Consider the following 18,866-nt stretch of genomic DNA (forward strand, 5'->3'; position numbering starts at 1 on the left):
CACATATCCATTGGCTACTGTGCTTTCCTGCTTGCAATGGCTATTTTTCCAGATCAATTTGCATAATAAGAGAACAGCTGCTGTGTTGCATTGTGAAATTTTCATTCTTAATAATCACTGGATAGCAACGCACATGGATACATTAGACGGTTTACAGCATCTTTATATTTTGTGATTAAATATTCCACTTTTCTTGGTGTAAAACTTATGAAGCAGGAATGATACAGGAAATCTGTCTAGTATCACTTATTCTTGTATATCTAAATTTATTGCTCTGTATACGGACCTCTTACCAGGCTGATCCGTGACCAAAGATTGCCTTTCGATTAAGATTTTTACAAACCAGGCTGCTTGCCTCCACACATCTTAGCGTGCTAATAAGGTACACTCTTAACAACATTTATTTTCGTGTACATCTAGAATTCTTCTTTCTTTTTTTTTAGTTTATTCTGTTGTGATTCATCTCTTCACTAAAACTTGTCTGATCAGGATAGCAGAACCATAAGGGCACTGATATAAAGTGATATTTAGAACCCGGTCTTGTTTATATATTCTTCTAGACCCTGAGTTGAAGATCTGCATATTCCTGGAGTAAATTCAGCTCAAGAAACTATCAGGACCCCTGTAATGGGAAAATTCACACCAGAAGGCCTTGGAAGTTCACATCAGAGCGTCTTTAGAATTTGATGCTGATCTGAGAATAAAGAAGCCAAATCCTGCTCTTGACCCTATGTCTGAAATTTTGGATGAGTTTTGAGTAGTGTCTCTGTCTTCCTGCCTGCTGCTTGCTATATCTGTTTAGACTATAACCTTCAGGGGGGCAGAGGCTATCAGGAATTTGTAAGGAATGTTGCTGAGCATGGCAGATTGAGAATCTCAGCTGAAGACTTCAGGAACTGTAAGGCTGTGGGTTTGTGTTAGGATTTGATCCAAATTAACAGATTGTTGTTGCTGATCACTAACATCTTATTTTCCTTCCTCCTTCTTGCTCCAGACTATGCCATGTGTCACTTTTCTTTTGCCAGCTTTGGCAGTTATCTAATTGTGTGTTTAAAACTTGCTAAATCAGCATAAAAGTATCTTCAGGGAGGAAAAAAAAAAAGAATATTTTTAATGCCAGCATGACTGATCTGGGAAGGCTGATCTGAGTGATCAGGGAAGACTGAGAAAGAGGAGCACAACAAGAAGGAAAGAAGAGCGAGGTTGTTAAGAGAGGAAGAATAAAACCAGCTTTCAGCAGCAAACTCTTAGTTCAGCTCCACTGTAATGAGAAATTGTGTAATGGGGTGGTGCATTCGTGTGATGTTTCTCTCCGTTTTGGTTGTGCTGGGTGAATAGCTTCACACAGGTCACTAGAACACTAACAGTGTAAGGTGGCGGGCTAAACCCTGCTATTGACCCACGAGGCATTTGTGTGAGCATATTTCATCTTTTGATATTTATAATTTGTAAAGTAGCAATGTAGCTTGCTATTTTCCAGATCCCTCTTACTTTTGTCACTTTGATCTGGAAAAATGCAAAGCAACATGGGAGATTAAGAAAATTAAAATTCCAACTATTCCTACTTCAGTTACTCTGTTGCAATTTTTTTGTGCAGATTGCTGGATGAAAGACAGGAGGAAAGGAACTCCAGTTTCTCAACAGACTATTAATATTTTAAACCTATTTGAGCAGGAACAATCTAACTTTTGAAAATATCCAGACTTGCAGGTTAGTGATCATTATGTATGCACAGACTCAAACAACAATTCTGTATAAGCCAGAGCGCCATATGGATATTTTTCACTTAACTAACAAGTAAATCACGTTTCTGGGAACAGATGCTTCTTTGATAAGGTTCTGCCAATAAAGAGTGGCAGTTCGTCAGTGTCGTGGGCTAGCAGTGTATTCAAAGGGAAAATAAGCAAACCCAACAAGGCATCAAGGATCACACTGCTGTTTATTAAGTGATCAAAGTAGTGAAAAATAAAACTGCTTTGAAACCTTGCATAGACTTTGTGCAAATAAAAGGTGTGTGTATGTGGAACGATTAAATGATCTGAAGACACGTTTAGGCACGTTTTAAACAAGCGAAGCAAGGTGCAGGTAGTGCGGTAGCTGTCCCCAGGCTAGCTGTCCTGCAGAAGAAGCTAACAGGACTGTATGCTTTTCATATTTGAGCAAATCCATTTAGCAAGTCAGGAGAGAAGCAGTGTTCCAAAAATGGCAATGCTGGAGTTTAAAAAAAAAAAAAAAAAGCCTAGTTCATCTTTTGCCTTCTAAAGTCTCCTCTACAAATCTTTGTTTTGAGACTTTTGCTTTTAACAAGTTTAGGAATGGAAAGTCATTGGAAGAAGCAGAAAGAGGTGAAGGAAAAGTGTCGAGGAGAGGAGTAAAGAGTCGATGCTTTATAACAGAGCCTCCAGCTGTCGCCACAAAGACAGATGAAACTTTGTTGTCTGGTTGAAATTTGACAAGCAAACTGGTCAGTGCATATGCCACTGGAAATGTTAATACAGGGTGCTAAGAAGGACTTTGCATTTTGAGTGTCAACAATGGTCTTTATTGCTTATAAATGGAATAAAGGAAGTCAGAGGGCAAAATATCAGGGAGCCACGATGCCAGCAGGTGGGATGTGAGCTTAATGCAAATGGCAGCATCCTGTGCTGCCAGCACTATTCCAGAAATGCATGTAGCACGGTGCCAGCCAAGAAGTCTTTACAATCTTCTTAAAACTTCTGAATTTCTCCTGTGGATCAGCACACTCTATTTCCTCTTGTCATTGTGTGAAAGGCAGGCGCTGAAGCAGGTATTATATTGGCCTCTCGTTTTTGATGTTCTTCCAGTGTGCAGCACAAGGTAAACCTGTGTGTTTAATGTGACAGCTGTCACCTTTACTTCTTCCATCCTGTTGTTTTACCGCTGATACAATTGCATTATAACTCAGTCATCAGTATAGGGCAGGACAGTAGGGCTGCTCAGGATCTTGCTGGTGTATTTTTTTCTTATTGGAAGATGCCCATTTGACAAAACAAAAACTTTATGGGAGAAGCTTTGGTTTCCTACATTTTCTAGTTTGAAACTTTTATAGTTTTAAATTCAATCCAGAATTTGGCTGTTAGAAATATTTGTAAATTGCATTGAAAAGGCTTTAAAAAATGTAGCCTGCTTTATTTTGCTCTGTGCAGCCATATATCTCTCAAAACAAATATGGGGTTTGATCTTCATCACATATCTGGGCAGGAAAGCTTTGCTGCATTGCTACTCTCATACACCAGGCTCAGACACTTGGGATCAAATTGGCTAGGGGACATAAAACCAGCTGAGGCACAGATAGGAGTCACAATTTCCAAAAGCACAACAGAGCACAGCTAAGGTAGTGTGAAGGCAGGCAGAGATAAGCAAAACCTTAAATGCACGAGGAACCATGGGCCCCAGCAAGGAGCAGCATTTCTTTGCGTTCCTGCAACTCCACTTGCTATGGCACTGACAGCCGTCTGTTACCTGGGAAATAAGCATTAGATTAATATTTACGCCATGAAGTTTCTGATAAATGCCTTCTAATCTTTTTTTATTGTTTATGCCAATCTCTTTAACATAGAGTACACTTTCTTCAAATAATTTGCATGAGTTTCTTTTGGGGAAGATTGGTAGGCTGAGTAAATCCTCTTTGTTTTCCCAAGGAAGGTGCTGTCGGCATCTTGACTGTTTCTAGCTTAAACTTCACATAACCACAGGCCCCCTTCTGTGAGGTAGTAGATATATTTTGCTAAGTCTTTATGGTGATACTGTACGTATCTAGAAATCAGTACTGCCTACTCCATCATTATAGGCAAAAGCTGGTATCTCTGTGATAAAGTATGTACTAATACGATACATATCTCTGACAATAGGTAGGCGTAATGATAACATCTAGGGATAAGACGCGGCAGGGAAATCACAGCACACTGATCTATTCCTCCATGGAAATTGGAAAGAACATGGGAAAACCATACGTTAATCTATTCTCATTAAAAAGCACTAAAACTACATTTGTACTACCATTTATTTAAGTAAGGGGCTCTTAGAAAATAAGCAAAGTGGAAAGACAAAGCACAGGTTAAAGAAGTTGTAAAATGTAATAATTAATAGGCTACGCCATCCTTATTAATGCTTAGAGAACTTTGCAATTTGGTAATTTCAGCAGACTTACAGTACAGTCACTCAGACTGAAAGAAGCGCATTGTCTTTGATTTGGAGAGTAAGTATTATTCTGCAATTTCAGTGAAGGATGGAAATACAGATTTTAAACTTCTGAGTCAGTTCTGCGTACTCTTTAATGAGGGCAGGTGAAATGAGTAGACAGAGCCAAAGAAACACCAAACCACTGCTGGTCCTAATCCTTTTTGAGAACTGATTTCTGAACTTAGAATCATTATTAGCAAAATAGTATTTTTCATTACAAAAGTTTGTATTACTATGCCTACCGACAGATATACATGAACGTTACATGTGTCACTCTTGTGGTATTTCCTGAGTTATTTCAGTAAAGTGGCTAATTTGCAAAGAAAAATATTTCTGAAAATTTAATCAAATTTCAAGTGTAATATATTCATGAAAAGATCATGATTTAATCAAATATCTTTCTAATTAGTGGTAACCCTGGGTATTATTTTTTTATAACTAAATTTAAATTTTTGGCCTTACACTTTAGAGTGCTCTAAACATAATCTAATATCTTCAACTTTTTTTCATGATTGGTTAAAATAAATCACATGACAACATCTCAGACTGCATAAGAGTCCAAATAAATTCAGCTTTAACAAGTTGCAATTACCAAGACTACACTAATCCTCGTGCTGTTAAACTGTGTTCACCATGCTACTTAAGAGTAACAATATTCAGAACAAATAAACCCTGAAGTGACAGAAGCATGAGTGATTTAAATTTTCATTAGTTACACGAAATGTTAACAGAACTTTATTTAATCAAGACTAGTACATATTTTATTTTCTTTAGAGCACATAGTAAAAAAAGATCAAGTTTAAATTCATTAATGAACTCTCTACCCTTTTCATTAATAAACACTTATCTGCCTCTCGACTACAATACTGAGTCACAGATTGCCACGTAAAAGCGAAGCTGAAGTGGAGAAAGATGTGATTTTACTGCAAGTGAAGAAGATCCATGTGATCTGGAAGCCTTCATCACATCATCTGTGGCATTGTTTTTGAGACTGGTGCTTATTACTCCTTTAGCTGGGCCTGTAGTGATAGGACAAGGGGTAATGGCTTTAAACTGAAAGAGGGCAGATTTAGATTAGATATAAGAAAGAAATTCCCCCCCCATGGCAGGGGGGTTGAAACTAGATCATCTGTAAGATCCCATCCAACCCAAACCATTCTATGATTCTACTCATTTCCATGATTTGGTTACATTGATCCACAAGCATTTGCTTTTGTTGACTGAGAAAGTAATTTTTAACCCTTAGGAAGAAGTGAATGTAGCAAATAGTCATTTCTGTAGGGAAGCAATGCTTAGTATTCCAGGAGGGTGCTGGGGAAAGGTGCCCTGTTCCAGTGGAGACAACCTCCCGCAGGGACTGCTGGTAGGTGTTTTGGAGCTCAGGTCTGATAGCTGTCTTAGTGTCCTGTAATGCCCTTCCTGATTTCATCACTTCTTCAGGTTTAGCATTTATTCTAGTTCATACCTCTAATGGCTCTAAGAATCACAGCCATTGACTACATGTCTGCTGCTTCCAAAGGACTTGTGCAGTCAGACAACTCTGTAGGTGAGCAGCATGTTGTGTCAATTCAGTGACACAATCAGCAACTGGGTGTGCCGGGTGTGGAGTAGCTTTGGCTCTCCTGATCCTGGGAGAAGGAGCTCCTGGCAGGGTTCAGCTCTTTCTTTTTAAAAAGACCATCCCAGCAATGAGAGCTGAGGGTCATTTGTAAATGTTGGCTGTTGATACTGCACAGGTGTTCCTTGTCCACTTTATCCTTGTAGGAAGACAGTTTAATGGATTAAAAATCCATCTCACACCCCCCCCCCCCCCCATTTTTTTTTTCCAATCTCCTTAAAAATTTCTGTTCTAATTTAGATAGCATTCTTGTAGCATGCTTGTTTTTAGAAGTCTCGTATTCTCAAAATGCTTGAAGGATGACTGTTGGGCAAAATATCTCTGGCTCCAAATTCTCTGACTCAGCTGATTTGGTGGTGTTGTGGTCTGAAGAGAACAAAGGATTGATTTTCCTCTACAATGCACACATAAATTGCCAAGATATGAGTGTCTCTCAGTAGACAAAGTCCTTTAGCCTACCTGTGCTCTTTGACCTTGGTTATTTATTTTCACTTCTGGAATGGTTTTCATTTTCAGGTGTAAGACAATAGCAGCCTGAAAACATAGGGCATCCATGTGATCCATGAGCACAACATCAAGATGAATTTGAGTATTTTATATATACCACTGCCAACTTGATGGACAGTTCTATACTCACAGGTGTGTAATCAGATTGTTTTTCATCTAATTTTGGCAAATGGGACAATTGCCACATAGAGGAATCATCAGTTTAGAGAGTTTTCTCACAGGATTAACAGAGAGCTAGCTTTTGCAATGACTCTGTTACACTGCAAAATTGAAAGGTCTGAGTACAGATATACTTTTTGTTCAGGTTTGAAATTATCCTAAATCTCTTCTCTGGGCTCCTTGTATATTTTATTCTGTGATCTAGATTATTAAAATTATAATCTTTTTCTTTGTACAGTAGCTAGAACAATTCATAGCAGAAACTTCTTTCAGTGAACGTGTTTATGTTTGTAAAGTGATGATTAAATTAAAAGCTAACTGCTAAAAGCCGAGAAGAATGAGACTGTTGAATGCATAATTCTGCACTTTGACTTGAGATTTACCCTTTTTCCAGAATAAGTTAATGCAGTATCCTGTTGATTACTGAATTATTAAAACCACTATTGATTTGTCAATATAACCAGCCTAGATTATTGTACCCACCTCATAGTTGTACTTGCCAAAGTGACTGTCTTAATTGGCACAAAACATTATTTTGATTAAACTACTTTTTCTCTTAAAATTCATTTTCCTAGATATGGAAGAATCTTGGATGCTCACAATTATTTTTTCACAAAATTTTTTTAAAAAGGTGAATGCAAATACTAGCCTTTCTAATACAAAGTCCAAAGCTGAAAATGTATCATTATGCAAATGGTCTAGTAAAGTGAAACAAATCAGTATTCAATACCTGTTCTGCATCTGGTCTTAAGGTTCCAACGTAGCTGAACCGAGGCAATGGATTTGTTAGGTCCGTATCCCAGGAAAGCATTTAATCTTGTATAAATTGAGTCCAGAGGAGCAAGGACAGTGCTCCCATTTTAGAGGACACTGAAAACTTCATAGGATTGGAACTTGCATCTTGAAATCAATAACAGCACCCTAAATCCTGGAGATCTTTATACGAATGTCTCTATCTCATAAATGTGTTTGTGCCAAGTACTTTGTTATGAAAGAGATTTAGTAGGTTAAAGGAAAACTGAAGGTTGGGAAGAAGTAGGACCATTTCTGAAAGTGAAGAAACTCTTTTTTTTTTTTTTTTTTTTTTTTTGGATGAATGTGGGGAAGAATGAGATAGTATTAGTTTCAATCCTACCAGCTTTTTATCCGACATTTTTTGGAGACATTTGGACTAAATCAAACCCACTGAAGTCAGTGCTGATATTGGTGATTTCCATGGAAATTGGAATGGGATTTCATACTGTTAGCAAAGATGAGGTTTAGGTTTAACTGTAGCTCACAGGGTACAGATATGTTTGCGAAGAACTTCAGGGCTGCTCCCTCCCCTCCTCCTTTTCCGCCCGCCTCTGGTTTCAGTAAGCAACTATTACTTCTTAATAGGAAAACTGACAAAAACAAACCTTCTGAGGTGCAGGGTACTTTATCACAACTTGTGCCCTTGGTGAAGACTATGCTTTGTGCAGTCCTCATTGTAGTTCATCAGCTCTGTAACGGAGGGCTAAAGTCATAGGCTGCATGAGCAATGGTGATTTTATGTCAGGTCAATTTCCTTACTTCCCTCTTACTGTTTTTATAGTAAGTCTTCTATAAATAGACTGCAATTATTTTCTTTTCACTTCTCAGATCTATTTCCTGCTTTTCATCATGTACTTTTTTTATTCTGTATTTTGAAGTGCTTCCCCCCCCCGCCCTTCAGTTCAGGGTTTTCCTCTGCTTGCTGCTACTACTCCTGTTTTTCTTCTCCCTGAGAAATGTCACAACGCTGCTCTAGATGTAATAAAAGTTTGAAACTCTGCCAACTCTTACAGCTTTTGGTCACAGTTAAACATTATGAACATGCATAAATTTAAGGGATGCTAAAGCAGTTAGGTACAATTATAATAAGGACAAATTAATCTGGCCAAAATAAGATGCTGAGCTTTCATGAAGTACCCTGTGTGAGTGTAAAAGGCTGTTCACGCTTCTCTGAAGCTGTCACAATTGAGACATCACGTAGGTCTTAAAGAAAAGAGTTTGAAGATGGGAGGAGTGATCATAGCCCTTCTGGAAGAAGGCATTCCTTTCCAAACAGGTGAGGGTTTTGTCTGTCATTTGAATTTATTTGTGAAAATGGAAGAAGAGTAGGAGTGCTTATTGCAAGCTCTGAGAAGGCTGCACATTGCTGGCACAGGGCTCCAAGTCCTCCAGTGGACCTGCAGGCTGTGGTGAGCTAGGACAGGTTTCTCACTTTCATACCAACAGACACAGCTTTAGCCCTCTGCACCTATCTCATGGGAGCTGGAAGTAAGAGCTGCGGCAGCTGCAGCCATGGCTCAGCATGTTAATTTAGGTCATCTTTGTTTCAGGTTTATGTCAGGATGCTGGGCTGTGTTCTGCGGTGAGTGTGTGCTGCCTGTTCTGCAGCCCCTGCTGTGGCACAAAGAGCGGGTAACAGGGTGGGACGAGCAGGCGGCCACAGCCATCTCTGTTAGCTGCTTAGAAGTGACTGGCCTTAGGAGCTTTAACAAGACTTCTTACAAGAGATTGAGGACCTTTAAGAGATAGTAATCTGGCACTTGGGGCCCTCTCTTCATTTGTTTGGATGTCTATTTTACCTCACTGTGGAAGCATTGAGAGCTTTAAAGCGCATGTCCAGTAGAGTCAAGATATAATAAGTTAGAGTGTGATGTGAAACCACGTTAGTTGAAGTGCATTCAGCTCTGTGTGGACCCTCTGATTCAGAAAAAAAGTACCCATACAGGAATCTAATGAGCTTTAGCTAATGTGCTTTCACTTTGCAGCAGTCTTCAATGAGTTTTTCCATTCCCCGTGTCCCTTAATCAGCGCAGACTTCAGGCTTTATCATCCTACCCACCATCTAGTGCATATTGTATGTCAGCAGAAAGCTGAAGAGTTCAGATCTGTGGACACCCCCCGTTCCCCCCAAGCAGAGGAAAACATTGCTGTCTTACAATGCTATGGTTTGCTTTAAAATACAATTAGATTCCTTCAGTGGCACCGTAGTATGCTCTCTGCATACAGCTCTGGAGGTTGATTTAACTTCAGTTATTGATCTCAGCAGCTGTTTATGGCATTATATAGTACAGCACTAAGAAATCAAGGTTATCCCTTAAATAAATGTAAAGATATGCAGGCAGTGGAGTGCAGCATTCTCGTAACAGCCTAACCACAGGTATGCTATACTGCTGTGTAATAGACCCTACACTTAGAATAAAGTTTAAACTCTCTTTTCTCTGCTACTATTTTGTTGGATTTTTTTTTTTAAATTACCAGAAAAGTTAGGGTGGCTGGAGTTTTTCCTGGTTGCTGAGAAATTTGGTCATAAAATTAAGATGAGCAAGCTAGCCTCTGCTTAAAACTGTTTGTCTATGTTATAATATTAACATCCTTTATGTTGGGACTGATGCCAATATTTGTGAGATAATAACAAGTACTTCTGTGGCCATAGGCTTGTGACTATTTTTGTCGCATGGGTCAGTGTAAAATCTGTGAAACTTCACCTTCAGTAGAAACTTCACTTTACCTCATGTGGAGTCCCCAGGGTCCAGCAGTACCTGAGCTTCTGCACTAAGCTTGTGTCTTGTTGCAGGACACTTCCTCTCTGTGGCTACGTCTTTCCAAGAAGCCTGGAGGAGTAGAATGATTTGTTGAGTCCTCTGTGTATCTGTTGGGTTTTGTTGAAAATTGGTAACCATTAAAAAACAATAAATGAGGTTGGCAATACATGATGTTGTTATATCAGTGGGAATTATATCAGTATTGTTGTGTCTGCAGGAAACTGTGTTAAAAAAATTGAGATGCTTGAGTATAGATCGCTGTGTTTGGCCACAAACTGGCCAAGAGCTGAAGGATGGACTTTAAAAAAATGTTAAACTAGTTTTACAAATGTTATTATTTTTCAATGCAGCTGCTGTTTCTGAGCATTTTCCGTATCCATTTGTAAAATGTTCTCAGTTTATAAGTGTAGTTCTGCTATTTGTTCTGGGCGCTACCCTGCACAGCCACGCTGCCATGTGCGTGTTGCCCTGGCTCCTTTTGTTTTCAGTCCTTGCCAAACAAACCCCAGCCTTGCATGTAGGTGTACCTGGGGCAAACCTTTTCGTTCCTAGCACCTTGGTACAGGTATGGCTGGGGCTTGTGTGGGGTGCACACTTCTGGGGGGGTTTCTGCAAGAAAGATAATTGTCTTTTTTTCTTCTTCAGTGAGAAGAGGCTCATGAGTGGCTTGACAGCGAGATGTGGAGTGGGAAGCAGTAAAACCCTACAGGTAGTAGCTAAATTGCATAGCCATGACTGAATACATCTAGGTCTGTTGGGTAGGAGGGTGCTATTTCTAGAGTCTGTTTTGTGCATGCTTATTTTGGTTAGCTTCAAACCCACTCAGACAGCATGGGTTTGACTCTGCCTCAGACATTGCTGCTATATTACTAATGTTTCACTTAAAGAGAGAACTTAAACGCAGCACAGAGAGGATAAAGCGAAAATCAAATGAAGAGCTATTGTGTAATGGGTGAGGGAATTTAGAGGAAAAAATACAATAAATACATAGTTTATAGACTGCTTGCATCAGACTAGCTTTTAGGGATTTTTTTTTTTCTATCCCTAAAATAAAGCAGAAATGTTCTTTAAACCAGACAAACACATTTAAACTTAGAGTAAACCTTAACTGGTCCACCTAAATGGAAAAGAAAAGAAAGAATGAATGAGGTTACAAGTACATCTCTCAAAGAAAGAATATTCAAAGTGCCTGGCCTTCAAGAAGTTTATACAGAGTTTGTTATAATATATTGGTGGCTGGGCAAGTCAAGTGAAAGAACATAAGAAATCCCAGCATAAATACATTATCTAGTCCTAAGATTAAATGAAAGAGTAACCACATTTGAAAACCAAAGAAAGTCTAGATAAATCTCCTTGGCATTATTTTTCCTTTTAGCATGAATGAAATATCCTCACTTTAAATCAGCTATTATTATGCAGTACTGATGAACATCAAATACCAGACTTACGTTTTAAAAAGGCACTAGTGATGATTTTGGGATTTACAGACCATGACCTCGTCTTCCTTTACCACATAGTAAATTGCTTGAAACTATAAGGAAAGGGAGGCTAACAGAAGACTTAGAATGTGATATAACAGATACAAACTAGAATGGTTTATGTACAAAGGAAAATAAAACTTGTCAGAAGTGCTGTAGTGCTAAAGGTATTTAAAATAGAGCACTACTTCATTTTTATGTTTGAAGTCTTTTAGAAAATTTTGTTGATGGTCTTTCTTGAATTTTGGGAGGAGAAATACTATTATGAATAAAAAGTTGTTACGAGACAGATGTATCAGAAAGAGACTGAAGTTCAGAAATATTGTGTTAGCTGCTAAATTCACTCTACGATCTCCCATACTTCTTGTGCCCCAGCAAGCAAGATGGTGTCCTGCTCAGCTGTCTTGCCGGGGCAAAAATCCAATTTTCTTTATCGAAGGTGTCATCATAGGCATATGTAAATGATATAATTGCTTTCTTAACTTAGCCACCTGAGATAGGCTACTGGAGAGGAAAAAGATTTTCTTTAGGACTTTTGGTGGTGGAAGCTCTGTCTAGTCTGACCTTGGCTGAGAGATGCTAAAAGACTGTATTTCTTGCTGATTTAGGCTCCCACAGTCTTGTTTTTCAGCAGCTGTTGGAGACTGTGCATGGCCATCTCATGAACTATGTCATTACTTGACCTATCTGAGTCGTATGACTGCAGGAATACAGAATAACGGACTGGAAAAATAGAACAAAATCTAGTTTCTTATTGCAGTCATGTATCCCTTCTATCACAGGATGATAGAACAGTTTGGGTTGGAAGGGACCTTATAGACCATCTGGTTCCACCTCTCTGCCATGGGCAGGGCCACCTTCCACTATACCAGTTTGCTCAAAGCCCCATGCAGCCTGGCCTGGAACACTGCCAGGGAGGGTGCATCCACAGCTTCTCTGAGCAACCTGTGCCAGTGCCTCACCACCCTCACGGTGAAGAATTTATTTCTTATATCTAATGTAAATATACCCTCTTTTCATTTAAAGCCATTACCCTTTGTCAAAACTCCCTCTGCAGCTTTCTTGTAGGCCCCTTTCAGGTACTGGAAGGCTTCTCTAAGGTCTTCCCAGAGCCTTCTCTTCTCCAGACTGCATAGCCCTAGCTCTCTCAGCCTTTCCTCCTAGGAGAGATGCTCCAGCCCTCGGATCATTTTTGTGGCCCTTCTCTGAACCTGCTCCAACAGGTCCATGTCTTTCCTGCACTGAGGGCTCCAGAGCTGGACAATCAGATACAGTGATTCCTTGTTGCACTGGGCAGATAATTCATTTTGTGTTGGTTATGAACAGCTCCCCATGTGTATCTTTAAAGGGATTAAAATCCTTTCTCGTACTAACCTGCTGCCAGATCACACTAACCCTTTCTTTAGTTTAACGTGGGACACCAGGACTTTTCTGCCTTGACTCTGTGGTCTGTCAGACATACAAAAGGCCCTGGATGCTTGCTCTTCTGAGATGCTCCTCTGCTCGCTGGCTCCTAAGTAAGCCTCTCTGCTTATTATGCTCAGTCCTTTGTCAGTCTGGTCTAAGGGTGTTTCATACCAGATCAAAAAATCTGCAAGCAAAGGAAGAAAATGCCAGCTCATGGTTTTCAACAAATTCTGAAGAGGAGGCATTAATTTTTAACCCTTCTGGCTAGATCGGATAGCCTGTTCCTGTCGCTTTTGAAGACTGGATCTTGTATAAGAAAGCCATGAGATTGATCACCAGTATTTTTCAGTCCCCATTTCAAATCTCAGTGCTCTACTCCCTGGATTTATTCCAGATGCTGCCATCCTTATATAAGCCCAAGGCACTCTGTCTTTCATCTGAATGCTTGTTGGATTTCAATCTTTGTTTTCTGCCTGTCTCGATACCTAATGACTTGACTCATGCACATTGAACTACAGCATACCGCTGCCCATCAATTAGCCAAGTCACCAGAGGCAGCACCAGTGTCTGACCCAGAGCCAGAACACCCCACACATGAACTCAACAATCACATTTCCCCAGCTCTGTAACTTTCACCCAGGGTGGGTTAGAGCACTGGACATGATGTGATTATGGGAGGGGAGTGTCTCTTTTGGGAACTCAAGGAACAGTGTCACTGACCACATGAAGTGTATCTATCTGGATAACTTGCTGGCTCTGATAACTGCAAAACAACATTAAGGATCTGAGTTGAATTTACAGGAAAGCCAAAGACTACAGTGAACGCTGGGATGGTTTTCTGTTTAGGAGGCTCAGTTTTCAGCTGCTACACAGGTCTAATCCTTAATTACTTCTGAGTTTCTCTGCATGAAGATCTGGGATACTATTTTGCGTGAGGCTAGGCCATCTCTGTTGGTGAAGATGACAACAACGACAAAGTTTGACTGGCCAGCTGGGGAGGAGAAGCATGGGGCCTCACAGTGCCCAGAACCTCTCACTGGTAGTTGTCTGAGGGTCACTTGTGAACAAATGAATGTTCCTCATTCTGTAGTGCTTCCTTCATTGCTAAACCTCTTGTATTTGCGGTATACATCTTCTCAGGTCAGAGATGTTGCAAAGGGAATGGCAGCCATTGCTCCTGTGAGAATGTTGTTATCATGACAAAATATCTAGCAATGGAATGAATTGCATATGCATCCCCACCTCTGCTTATAGCCTACCTTGTTGTAGGTAGCCCATGCTGAACATGAAACAAATCAGTTCCGAGTATGACTCTGTTGCCACAGGATTGTTGCGAGCCTCAGACATGGACTTCTGCTCATTGCAGCTTGCAAAACTATCCAGGAATTGCTAAGATGTATTTCTACTGTCTTTGCTGTGTTAAGGCGTGAAGCACATCTCCATAGTGCAAAGGTAGTCCAATGTTTTTTATTCTGAAGCAGTTGTTCACATCACAAAAAGAAAGATTATTCTTATGAAGGAGCCACCCACAAATATCTTTATGATGGAACATTGCCTACATCCTGCAGTGAATGTGAACAGTGGCAAGCAATGCAGGTCTGGATACTACGTGGCTTGCCCATAGTGTGTGCTGTGGCTAATTTGATGGAAATATAGTCATATGCTTGTGCCAGATCTGCATTATGTTTGTGGATTTTTTTGATTCTGCAGTAGGTATACAGCCAAAGAAAGTAACTGAGGATCTGAAACTGCAGCCTAGAGAACAGAAGTGATCTTTTGTCTAGTCAATGCAAAGTTGGGTATTCAAATGCAAAGGCTCGTAATGTTGAATCTCTGCTACTGCAGATCCAGAGATGCATTTAATTTTTCTTTTTCTGAACTTCCACTCTCCAAAGCTTTTGCTTCTCTTCTGTAGATGATTATTTTGACAGTCTGTCTGTCTCCTCCCACCCTGTGTCTTGGCTGCCTCACTCTGTCATTGTAGTAATAACTAGCTATTGCAAATGTGGCACCAGGGTTTTCTGCTGGACAGCACTTTGTCTTTAAACTTCTGAAAGCAAATGTATTTTCTGCTGAAGATTGTGCTTGAATGGTGTTTCTTGTATGCTCTTCAAGCTGTACACTTGGTCATTGAAATTCTTTTACACTGCTTCTGTTCTCGCTCTGGGAAAAGAGTAACAGATTGTCTTGCAAACGTGTCTTAATCTTAGCATGTGGATTTATGTGCAAGCACACACACTGGCAATAACATAAACTTCTCCCAAACGTTACTGTGAGTACTTCATTCGTCAGCGTGCTTACAAGCAACCAACATGGGTCATGAACATCACTGAACTGAATAGCTTTTGTTTTTCCAAATATTCTAAGAGAGTTTCCCCAAAGGTTTTGAGCCACCATTTGCGTCCCACAGCTTTTCACGAGGGATTAGATTCAGAGTTTACTTGCCCATTGTTGCATAATTACAGGCTATACCTGATATTTTTGAAAGCGTGTCTTATCCAGACCCCAGCTGCTGAACGTGAAGTTTTCGAAGGATATAGTTGAATATTTTTTTAACTTGCAAGTAGAAAAAAATCACAGATGAGAGACTGCTGTTCTATCTACCTGCCTCTGCTTGAATTGATTACTGGAATCTGCTGTGATCCCCATCTTGCTAAATAATGAGTGGAGAACGTTGCAAACTGACTGACACTGCCTACAAATTGTTAGTGTCATTTCTTCCATAGGCCCACCGGCATTATTTCTGAGTCTAACCAATGCTAATTTATATTTACTGCCTGTTTGTCTAGCTGGGAAAAAAAAGAAAGGAAAAGATGGATGAAAACTGTTTTAGTACAGTTTGGGGTACAGATGACAGGCAGCAAAGTCATTATTTCTGCTGCATCGCGGGATACACAAAGAAGTAATCATCCTTCTGTTTCTTACCTTTTTTATAGGCTGTTCTATTGTTTGGCATTACTGAACAAAATGGCACAGACAACTTTGGAGGCTTTCCCACTCTGTCTCCCAGGTCTGTAATACACTTTTTCTGGTGGAGCTCAAAGCCCTTTGGAAAAGATGTCAACATCGTTAACCTTATTGCACAGTGAAAGCGCAGGGGTACAGCCCTACCTCTCCTTTAGCATTCCACTTCTTCAGCAGAAGAAAAAGCAGACTCTTGCAAAGATCAGTCTCTAACTGATCCCATGAAACAGAAGTGATTAAATGGCATAACTGATAAAGGAATAGGAAGATCCTGTAGCTCTACTGTAGAAGTGCTCATCAGTTTGTGTGGGAATGGGCTAACAGAGGGCTCCGCTTACTGCACTTGTCCCCTTGTGCTTTCTGGATGTGCCGATGGAAAGGGATTTGGTTCTCTCCTCCCTCGGCAGCATGAGCGCTCGCTCACTCCACCTGTTCTTTCAGTGACGACTGAAGTGAGCACCAAAATCCCTGCTAGCTATCTCTGGGGGGTGCAAATCTAGGTGCTGAGGTGCCACCAGACACTTGTCCTGCCAGCACGCCCATCCAGTGTGGTAGATGGGTACTTTATGGCCTCTTTCTTCTACCAGGTATTGTATACTTTTCTACCAGGTAAAGCAGTGCACAGTATATTCTTTTCTGCATTGTGTCAGCTTTGTGGAGCCTGAGACAGCTTGGTTCAAGACAAATGAGTTTGTAACGCACAGCATAGCCAGAGTCTTCCTTTCTAGAAACCAAAGAAAATTTGTCATAGATGCTGTAATAGCTGGCAAACAAGTGTCCTTTGATGAATGATACTAATTTTCACAAAGATCTTGAAAGTTGCTCTGTTACAAAGCTGTAGAGCTGGGCTTTCTGGTTAGCAACTTATCACCACTCCAAGCCTTTTTAAGATGAAGAATTCCCTTTTAAAAGATGTCTTGCATGCAAAATGATTTGAAAACTTCCTCAATATCACTCATTAATCCATCTGTAAAAACAGCACACTGAAAGTTTCCAGAGTTGGTAAATGGTAATTTGCTTCTATTATTATCTTAAACATACAGTTTCTTATAGCTTATAAGTACACTGGATTCAGTTTTATGTTCAATATTAATAATCTATTATTGAAACCTCATTGAAACATCTGTTAATAATTTTAAGCTTTATTAATTCTTTATCAATGTGCTGCTGCTGCAAATTCTGACTTTAGATTCTACCACTGCAGTACTGTTGATGACTACTCTAAGGCACAGTTTGAAAGGCTAGCAGACAGGTGTTGGGAAAATGATACAGTGGTGCTTTAACTCGCATGGCTTGCTGATAACATATTGTTGGTCCAAGTTCATCCAACTGCCTGAAAATGAAATCTCAATGTTTGGTATATTTAAATACACTCTAATTTGCACTTGCTCGTGTGTTAATCTCATATATTGATACTTACCTAAATAAATTGACCAAAGGAACCTCAAGAGTCAATAAATTCTCATCTTTTAACAAAGACAATGGATACTAAAATGACATTCTAAGATACAAGATTAGTTTTCTTCCCTCCACTTCTCCTGTCATTTCTATGGCAATTTACTTCTTTAAATGTTGTGCAACGGAAGCTCTTTGGTATATGATGATGATGATTATAGCCAAAGTACATGGGACATGTTTTATCTTTTTTTTTTTTTAGTTTGAATTTTCCCCCTCCTTTTTATCTTCTTATTTTCTCTCTGATGTTTTTAAAAATGCATCTTTGCTGTGTAGCGATTGAACATTTTCTTTCAATCTGTTCCAATGAGACAGTTAAAAGAGTTCAGAGACTTTTTTCTCTGGTGTGCTTTGTACCACCACTTCTTTCTCAAAAAATCAAGTCAGGGAAGAGTAGTACAAGCTAAGAAATCTATCAGTTCAGGTCTTGGTCCCAAAGACATCAGCTTGGGGTTATAACAATACAATGTTTCTATTGTCAGAAGTTAAAATTGCTGACCAAAAAAAAAATCAAGACGAATAATGTCAGTGTTCATTCAAAAATTCACTTTTTCTAATGAAGTAAGAAAAGTTACAACAAAGCTAATTCTCTCTATACCTCCAAAACTCCATCTGCATGTGTATTAGATGTTAACATTGTGCAATTATTTAGTTTGACATAGGACCAGTCCTGAAAACCGTTACCATGGCTGATGCACTGGCTTTGACAACTTTATTTCCCCAATGATGACTTCATGCATGAATAAGTGAGACTAGGGCTATAACATACTTGACTTGCCATTGTTTTTGAAAAGAGCTGGAAGAGCTTTAGGACTATGTAACTCCTTTTCAAAAGGTTACCATGCTTGGACACCTTTGAAACTCCTCAGTGATGGTTAGACATTTGCATGCTTCTCATTTTTGAAGTGAGAACTGGTCTTTCAGGTCACACAGATGCTTTTGAAATTTTTAGCTTGTATCACTCAAGAATATTCACACAGGAAGTTTTCAACGTAAAAAAATTATGACTATTGAGTGAAAAGTCTAGACAGGGTAAGTAGTTCAAAGCCTTGTTTCTGGTAAAAGGCTGGATGAGTTCCATTAATATTAAAAGAAGATTTTGGCTTCAGCATTGAAAGGATGAATTTTCTTGGCATATTAAAAACTATTTTTCTGCATGGATATTAACATTTTGATGCAAAATATGTATTGTGAATAGCAGTTGATTTTGAGATGTTATAGGTATGTATTAGGCTGAGATATTTTCCTTCTGATTTTTGTGCCAGGGAAAGATTTGTAACAGTAATCCGGCAGAAAAGAAACCTGGTAGCAAAGTGCATAACAATTGTGTTTTTCTTGGTTTAAGCCTAAAGGGCCCTGCACTTAACATTTACAAAGAGGGATATTTATTTCTTTAGCTATCTTTTCTGTTTGGAACAAATGTCATATAAGGCATAATTCCTGTGAAATAAGCAGAATGGGTTTATAGAAATGAAGTTATTTCCCTAGAACTATAAAACTAACCGAGAGGAGTGGACA

General features: G+C 39.4%; 1 long non-coding RNA gene across 6 annotated transcripts in view; it reads left to right on the forward strand.

Annotated features, from left to right (window-relative positions):
• LOC142360451 (uncharacterized) overlaps positions 1-18,866 on the forward strand; it is a 246,112-nt gene that overhangs the window by 58,772 nt on the left and 168,474 nt on the right. For 5 of the 6 annotated variants that reach the window (XR_012763045.1, XR_012763048.1, XR_012763047.1 and 2 more), the window contains exon 2: positions 10,690-10,753. This is a non-coding gene — a long non-coding RNA (uncharacterized LOC142360451). Of the gene's footprint in view, positions 1-10,689; positions 10,754-15,860; positions 15,940-18,866 lie in introns of those variants that run through there. The other variant, XR_012763050.1, reaches the window with a different exon arrangement.

Source organism: Opisthocomus hoazin, chromosome 2, assembly GCF_030867145.1.
Source record: "Opisthocomus hoazin isolate bOpiHoa1 chromosome 2, bOpiHoa1.hap1, whole genome shotgun sequence".
NCBI lineage: Eukaryota > Metazoa > Chordata > Aves > Opisthocomiformes > Opisthocomidae > Opisthocomus > Opisthocomus hoazin.